Below are 8,418 nucleotides of genomic sequence, written 5' to 3' on the forward strand. Positions count from 1 at the left end.
GCTCCCCAAGGGGCTTCCTGCCTGATCTGAGCATATCTGCTTGTGCTCCACGTGACCTGCATGATTTATGGCCCCTGTGATTTTGCTCATGCCTTTGGCTACCCTGAGAAAGCCCTTAGGCCTTCCCCTTTGCCAATTTCCTCCCCTTCCTGTGCTTCAAAACCGGTCTCATACTGTAAACATAATTTATTGATTTTTTTTAAAACTTCTTAGCATCAACCTATGAAAATGTCCAGAAGACTTAACTGAAGTTAGGGAACAGAATGTAAATGCTACAAAACTTGGAAGTCACACTTGACAGTAGTGTTGAGAGGGAAGGGACAGGAGATGAGAGTGGAGGCAGATACTCTTACCTTACAAACTGAGGTGTCAAGAGATCCTGTTTATTGATGATGGAGCATGAAATAAAGGAATGTGTCATTTAAAGTTACAAAGCAACCAGTGTACATACAAAAATAACAATAAAACTATATTAGAAGGACATGAGGAGGAAAGATGGGAGTGCGAATCCTTACCTTTTAAACAGAAAATCAAGAAATGTCTGAATAAGTATATTGTTTACAGGTAAATAACAGAAAATAAAACAGAAACAGTTAAAGTAATTCAGATGGTTCCCTTTGGACTTTTTTTTTCTTCTGGCATTTCTATAACTTTATTTGACAATCAGCAGTTAGTTCTCATCCACATTAACTGCAGATTTTTGAAAGTGGTGACAGGTAAATTGGTAACCAACGTATAGAGCTTGTTTGGTGACTCTTCATCTTCATTATGTTTTCTGGACAACCACACACGGGTACGGTATGGGACATTCCTTATTCCTTTGGAGCAGACAGCTTTGTTGAGCCTAGTGTCAATGCGTACATCTGGAGTGCCCATCTCCTTCATGGCAAATGTCCGGATTTCTTTGAGTGCCTGAGGGGCACACTTCTTGAAACCCACTCCAGGGATGCGCTTGTGAACGTTGATAGTGTATACTCTGGTCACCACCTCGTTGATGGCTGACCGGCCCTTCTTCTTCTCGCTGCACTTTGCAGGAGCCATCCTGCCGGGCTGGGGTTGGAAAGGATTCCCTTTGGACTTGAATAGACATTTCTCCAAAGAAGATGTATGAATGGCCCACAGACACATGAAAAGGTGCTCAACGTCACTGGTCATTAGGGAAATACAAATCAAAACCACAATAAGTTACTACCTCACATGCTTTAGAATGGCTACTATCAAAAAAACAGAACAGTAGGTGTTGGTGAAGATGTGGGGAAATTGGAACACTTGTGCATTGCTGGGGGGAATGTAAAATGGTGCAGCGGCTGTGGAAAACAGTATGGCAGTTCTTAAAAAAATTAAGAACAATTACCACATGATCCAACAATTCCACTTCTGGGTATGCACCCAAAAGAATTGAAGGTAGGGACTTGAGTAGACATTTGTACATCAATGTTCATTGAAGCATTATTCACAATAGCCAAAGGCAGAAACAACCCAAATGTCCGTGGATGGATGGATGGATGGATGGATGAACAAGATGTGGTGTATACAACAGGATATTATTCAGCCTTATAAAGGAAGGAAATTCTGACTTATGCTACAAGGGTCAACCTTGTAGCAACATTTAAGGTATGCTAAGTATGATAAGGACAAATACTATATGATTTCACTTATATGAGGAGTCTACAGTAGTCAAATTCATAGAGACAGGAAGTAGAATGATGGTTGCCGGGGGCTGCAGGGAGGGGGAATAGGGACTTCTTGTTGTAGGATACAGGATTTTAGTTTGGGAAGATGGAAAAGTTCTGGAGATGGGTGGTGGTGATGGTTACAAACAATGTGAATGTACTACTACTTTTTGTTAAAAAGCCTTTTTCTTGTTTTATTTTCCTAAGACGGTGTACATGTTTTCTCTTAATAAATTTTTTTATTAACAGCCCAAGGGAGGCATCCTGACTAGTGGCATTGATCATTTACAGAGACTAGCATGTTTCATGAGGTTTTCAATGGGTGCCAAGGGGTTACATAGGCCTGCAATCGGCCTCGGAGCCAGGTCTGGGAAGAATCCAGCTCTGCTGCCTTTCCTCTCAATGACCCTGAGCAAAGTTCTTTTCTCTGGTGTAATTTTTCAAAGCTCTCTGTTGTAAACGACTGTTTCCAAGTAGTATATGAAAAATGTCTCTTTCAAAGAAATTTCTTCTCTGTAAGTCTGAGAAGGGAGCTGTCTAATAAGAGATGCAGTAGTCATGAAGGAAAGGTGGGAAAAAAAGACACTGCTGGCAGCCACATAAAGAAGAAAAAGGAGGATGAGGGAGGGACTTTTACATAAAGAAGAAAAAGGAGGGTGAGGGAGGGACTTTTACATAAAGAAGAAAAAGGAGGATGAGGGAGGGACTTTTACATAAAGAAGAAAAAGGAGGATGAGGGAGGGACTTTTACATAAAGAAGAAAAAGGAGGATGAGGGAGGGACTTTTAATTTTGAAAGAAGAGATGACAGTGACTTGATACATGATGCCTATACTCTACCAATCAGACCCAGTAGCCAGTATCAAAAACAAAACAAAACAAACAAAAAAGCAGGGCTGATAAAAATTGTTCTAAAAACGATGTTTCTGATTTTCTAGCTGAAAGTGAAAATAAGGAACTCGTTCTGAACTGCTGTGTAAAGTAAAATTATTTGATCACAACTGATGATGGCAGACACAGACAGTCATGATCTTAAACAATCAGTATTTTCTTGCTGACAACTCAAAATTGAAAAAACTAAAGAAACTGCAATCCCAGCAGCTGCCAAAAGTTGTGAAAGCCTTGCTTTCATAAAGAGTGTGGTACAAAAATCTTTCTTTAGACGATGTAATTTTAAACTTTTCTTGGGTCAAAGTCAAGAGCTAAAGTCACCTGTCAAGACTTGAATAAGACCCAGTGTTATCAGACCAAATCTAATTTATCTTCCTTTACTCAATCATTGGTTCAACAGATATTCCTTGAGTGCCCACTAGGTACCAGGCACAAGGCTGGGCTCTCAGGCTGCAGATATGTATAAGACAGGTGGGGCTTCCCTGGTGGCGCAGTGGTTAAGAATCCGCCTGCCAATGCAGGGGACACGGGTTCGAGCCCTGGTCCGGGAAGATCCCACATGCCGCGGAGCAACTAAGCCCGTGCGCCACAACTACTGAGCCTGTGCTCTAGAGCCGCGAGCCACAACTACTGAAGCCCATATGCCACAACTACTGAAGCCCGCGCGCCTAGAGCCTGTGCTCTGCAACAAGAGAAGCCACCACGATGAGAAGCCTGCGCCCCGCAACAAAGAGTAGCCCCCGGGGCTTCCCTGGTGGCGCAGCGGTTGGGAGTCCGCCTGCCGATGCAGGGGACACGGGTTCGTGCCCGGGTCCGGGAGGATCCCACATGCCGCGGAGCGGCTGGGCCCGTGAGCCATGGCCGCCGAGCCTGTGCGTCTGGAGCCTGTGCTTCGCAACGGGAGAGGCCGCAGCAGTGAGAGGCCCGCGTACCGCAAAAAAAAAAAAAAAAAAAAAAAAAAAAGAGTAGCCCCCGTTCACTGCAACTAGAAAGCCCGCGTGCCCAATGCAGCCAAAAATTAAATAAATGAATAAATAAATTAATTAAAAAAAAATAAGACAGGTGTCTGCTCTCAGGGAGCTCACTGTCTAGTAGAGAACACCAACCCTGAGACTGATGGTGGCATGTGGTGTGGCCAGTGCCATGGGAGAAGGGAGACAGGGGACAGGCACCTACCCCAGGTGTGTCACCGAAGGTCTCTTAGAGGTCTGAGCTGAGTGAGTAGTGTATTAGTTTCCTAACACTGCTGGAATAAATTACACAAGTTTAATGGTTTAAAACAACAGAAATTTATTCTCTTACAGCTCTGGAGGCCAGAAGTCTGAACTGAGTCTTGTGGGACTAAAATCAAGGTGTTTGCAGGGCTGGTGCTTTCCAGAGGCTCTGGAGAGAATTGTTCCTTGTTGCTTCCAGCTTCTGGTGGCTCCAGGCGTCACACGCATCTCTGCCTCCTTGGTCACATTGCCTCCTCCTCTTCTATGTCCAATCTCCCTCTGCCTTTCTTATAAGGACACTTGTGATTACATTTAGGGCCCACATGGTTAATCCTAAAAAATCTCTCCATAGCAAGATCTTTAATTTGGTTACATCTGAAAAGTCCCTTTTGCCATATAAGGTAACATATTCACAGGTTCCAGGGATTAGGACATGGCTAACTTTGGGAGCCATTATGCAGCGCACCCCAGATAGGATTGGGAGGCGAAACTGTGGACGGCCAATGGGATGTTTATAGGGGGAGAGTATATAAATGGGAGTGTGAAGAAAGTATACGTGAAGGCAGGGAGCACATACATTCTGGAAGTTACTAGTATTGTTATGGGAGTGCTTTTTTGGGAGTAGTGGGAGGCAAGGCGGGGCCTTATGAGAGAGGCAGGCAAAGTGTATAATGATTACGGATTTTATTTCCAGCATGTCCTTAGCTGGCAGGTGGTATGTGGTAGGTACTCAATATATTTTGGGAGATTTGAGTCAAATGAATGACTCAAACAAGTTATATTCTTAGAATGCCTACTATATATTTGTTGGAGGTATAAATAGAAAAAGAATCCCCATTTGGTGGTATTCAAACCCTATGACCAGTAAGTGAGGCCTTTCAAGGCCTAGGCAGTATGTCACGATGCTTCCAGATGCTCGTACCATGACCTAAGCTAATCCATGTTGCCACTCTGCCACTTTCAGCGTACAGACAATGTCTTCTTCCCTGATGGTCTCACCATGGCAGTTCCAGGCATCACACACAGACAGAATCAGCAGAGAAGCATAGCAGCCTTTGATTAGCAAGGAAAGCCTTTCTCTTGAGCTCCCCAGCAAACGCCCTGGGGTTCAATCATTGTTATCCCTGCCAACAATTCGAATGCAACCAGGGCATGGGGTAGCCATAGGGCATCAGTGGAAAGAGCTCACTTTTGGTCAGGGTGATCAGAAAAGTATTTCTGGAGGAGGTGGCATCTAGACTGTGCCTTGAAGGATGAAAAGGATGGTGACAGTGGAGAGGGAGGAAAGGGCATTCTAAGCTGAATGGCATGAACAAAGAGGAGGAGGTGGAAACATACAAGGGTTGATTGGTTTTACAGGAATTATTTTTTAAAGTGCCTTCTAGGGACTGAGAACTTTGTGTATTTTTTCCCATTTAATCCTTATTCAAAATATAGCTTCCTCTATAGGTGGAAATTTATGATTGAGGAAATCCAGGATTGGAGAGATTCTGTGATGTGTCCAAAGTTGGCAGAACCAGGACTTGATCTCAAGTTATATCCAACCTACGGTGATTTTATTCATTCATTCATTCATTGTTTATTTATTTATATTAAACTTTTCTACATTATAATTTATTACAAATTTATAATACATGTGCCTTGTAACCGATGTTCAAGGTAAGCAAGATTAAAAGTGTGGGTATTCCATACCTTTCCCAAGCTCTTATACACGTGTAGACATATGTAAATGTTTCTTCACCTCTCCCTTTATGTATTTTTTCCAAAACATGAAATCATCCTGGAAAATTTATGAAATCTGAATACGGTCCATAGATTGATAATAGTATTGATCAGTATTAACTTGTTGATTTTTATAACTATCCTGCGGTTATATAAGAGTTTTACTTGTACTTGGGAGAGACACACTGTTGTATTTATGGATGAAGGGATATCATGTCTGCAACATACTCTTAAATAGTTCAGAAATATGTGTATATTTCTGTAGTAAAATGTTAACAGTTGGGAAATTTGGGTGAAGGGTATCCAGGAATTCTTCCTTCTATCCTTGCAACTTTTAAGTCTGAAATAAGGTCAAAGTTTTAAATTTTTTAAAACTGAGATCATGCCATGCATCTTACTCAGTGACTTGCATTTTTTGCTTGAGCGTATACAACAAACATTTTTTTTCCAGGTCAATACATGTAGTTCTATGAATTCTCTTTAATGGCTGCATCATGTCCCACAGTGAGGTTCCATTGTGTAAATACATTCTAATTTGTTCAACTACCCCCCTTTTGATGGATTTGACTTTAAATACAATGTTAATTACATATTAAGGACTCCTGTAAGTTTGTATCTGTTTCCACACTCTCTATGTTGTTCCATTGATAACTGCCCATGACAATGCTATACTCATGGTGACAATAGCCCCCCTCATGGCTATTTTTTAATTTCATGAAGTGTTCTTGGCAATTCTCATACACTTACCCTCCCATATGAATTAGATTTTTTCCATCTTATATGCATTTTAAGATCACTTTTACCTAGTTCTAAAAACAAAACAAAAATCTTTTGGGGGGCTTCCCTGGTGGCGCAGTGGTTGAGAGTCCGCCTGCCGATGCAGGGGACACGGATTTGTGCCCTGGTCCGGGAAGACCCCACATACTGCGGAGCGGCTGGGCCCGTGAGCCGTGGCCGCTGAGCCTGCGCGTCCGGAGCCTGTGCTCCGCAATGGGAGAGGCCACAACAGTGAGAGGCCCGCGTACCGTAAAAAAAAAATAAATAAAAAATCTTTTTGGGATTTCTAATTGCAATTACTTTAAATTTGAAGTTCACTTTGGGACGGACTCATTTATAGGAACATGGTTTATCTCTCTACATGTGGAAGTATTTAAAGCAAATCTATGTAAATAAGTAAGCTATATATACAGAGATCATGTGCCTTAAAAAGCTCTTTGGGGCCTTTTTCAGAGGCTCTCTGAGTCTGACTTTTTTTCAGTCCACCTCTGGCTGTGGGTTGAAGCATGAAAGGGGCCAACTGCCCTCAGAAAGGTTGACGTCACTGCATGGTGCCATTCAGCTCTTTCCTGCATGTATCTCTCCGTGGGTCCTTGACACACTTTCCCATTTTATTATCCCCATTCGACAGAAGGCGAAACAGAAGCTTGGAGTGCTGGATCAACTTGCCAGGATCGCACTGGACCTAGCAGTGGCAGCGCTGGCCTGATGCCCAAGGTTTTTCCAGGAAGCTGCTGCCTCCTGTCCTGGTCCTGAGCTTTGTCTTCTCAAGGGCTATGCTACCTGTGTTCTCTTTGGCAGCTGCTCAAACAACCTCAGTATCCTGACACAAGGTGGCACTTCGTTTGAGGAGCTGCAGCGCAGGGCTAGTCTATCGTTCCTGAGCAAAAAGCTGTCAACAGATAACGGGCTTCACTTTCTCATGAAGTTGTGGTTTTCCAGCCTCAGGGAGTGAAAAAATCTTTCTCAAAGTGAAGAGCTGCTGTCAATTCCTCACTCTGCTGCCCTGCTTCCCTGGGCTGCATCTCTGCCTGTCTGAATCTGACCCGTTCTTTTTTTTTTTTTAATTTATTTATTTATTAATTTTTGACTGTGTTGGGTCTTCGTTTCTGTGCGAGGGCTTTCTCCAGTTGCAGCAAGCGGGGGCCACTCTTCACCGCGGTGCACGGGCCTCTCACTGCGGAGCACAGGCTCCAGACGCGCAGGCTCAGCAGCTGTGGCTCACAGGCCCAGCCGCTCCGCGGCATGTGGGATCCTCCCAGACCAGGGCACGAACCCGCGTCCCCTGCACCGGCAGGCAGACTCCCAACCACTGCGCCACCAGGGAAGCTCCATCTGACCCATTCTTCAAAGCCCAACTTAAATGCCACTTCCTCCATGGAGCCTTTTCTGATTTCTTCCTTCTTCCCAGGCTCCTCCTCCCTGCCATGCTGGGTATGACCCACCTTCTTCCAAATACACTCACTTGCTGTGACTGTCCTTAAAGAGATAAATAGTTGACTTCTCTGAGCCTTAATTACTTCCCTTCTAAAACTGAAATAATATCTGCCTTTTATATCTGGCTGTTATGAGTTAAAAGAAATAATATACGTAAGTCACAGTCCTAGGCACACAGGACGCTTTTACATATGTTAGTCTGGTGTTATCACACTCAAATGTACACCCGCACAGCCCTGCACATTCACACGCACATTTTCTCTGTATGTGTTAGGACCCTTATTCTTTCTACCTTCTATAATAATTATGTGTGTAGGTTCCTGGGGTGGGGGTAGGGAAATAGGGTGTAGTGAAAAGAAACAGGATTTGGAATAAAAAATTTGGGTCTTCCCCTCAACCAGCTGTGTGACTAAGGTCATGTTTACTTCTCCCTGAGTTTCTTCCTTCATAAAAGAGAGATAACAAAAAAATGTGCTTCATAGTTTCTTCATGTATCAATACATTATCAGAATAAGACTGGTGTATATGTATAGCTGATTCACTTTGTTATAAAGCAGAAACTAACACACCATTGTAAAGCAATTATACTCCAATAAAGATGTTAAAAAAAAAAGGATGCTCAAGGGCTTTAGAGATTGCCAAGTGCTAATGTATTGTTACCCAATTGCTCTTGTCTATTTCCCAGAAGCCTAGAGCACAGTGCCT

The 8,418-nt window shown here is 43.2% G+C and overlaps 1 pseudogene; it reads right to left on the reverse strand.

Annotated features, from left to right (window-relative positions):
- Positions 1-663: 663 nt before the first annotated feature.
- LOC114888951 lies at positions 664-1,041 on the reverse strand (annotated as a pseudogene).
- Between the last annotated feature and the right edge of the window lie 7,377 nt (positions 1,042-8,418).

This window comes from Monodon monoceros, unplaced genomic scaffold, assembly GCF_005190385.1.
Source record: "Monodon monoceros isolate NGI ecotype Baffin Bay Population unplaced genomic scaffold, NGI_Narwhal_1 Super_Scaffold_9, whole genome shotgun sequence".
In the NCBI taxonomy this organism is placed as follows: domain Eukaryota; kingdom Metazoa; phylum Chordata; class Mammalia; order Artiodactyla; family Monodontidae; genus Monodon; species Monodon monoceros.